Source organism: Morus notabilis, unplaced genomic scaffold (assembly GCF_000414095.1).
Source record: "Morus notabilis unplaced genomic scaffold, ASM41409v2 Scaffold1199, whole genome shotgun sequence".
Classification (NCBI taxonomy): Eukaryota; Viridiplantae; Streptophyta; class Magnoliopsida; order Rosales; family Moraceae; genus Morus; species Morus notabilis.
Window position 1 is genome coordinate 140415 of NW_010366673.1, and position 609 is coordinate 141023.

Below are 609 nucleotides of genomic sequence, written 5' to 3' on the forward strand. Positions count from 1 at the left end.
CCGCCGCCGCACTACCGCCGGCTCCCTCCCGGCGTCCTAGTCCCGCCGCCGTGCTCCGGGCGCCCTGCTCCCGCCGCCCCAGTCCCACCTCCCCGATCGCGCCGCCCCGGTCCCGTCGCCCCAGTCCCGCCGTCCATATTCAGTTATTTTTTTTTCCTTAACAATATTGTTTTTATTTTTTTATTTTTTTCTTAAGCATTATACTTGTTATTATAACTAGATTATACTTAGAACTTAAAATTATTTCCTAAGCATTATACTTAGAACTAGATGAGTAGAATTTAGAATTAGATGACTAGATTATATTCATGACTTAGAATCATTATACTTATTATTGTGTTTATATGTTTCTCTAGATGTTAATAAAATATTAATTTTGGTGTTTGAAAATTATGTTTGATGTTTTAATTTGATGTAGGCGTTTGAGTAGGCGTTTGAGTTTTCGCCTTCGTCCTTGTTTGTACGGTTCCTCCGACGTAATCCTTCTATTTTCAGCCCCCGTTTAGTGGGTTTGAACTTTGTAAGTTTTTTATATTTATTTAGCTTAAAATTGTAGTAGTTGTATGAATTCAGGATTATGTTGAAATTTAGTATATGTTTATGATTCTT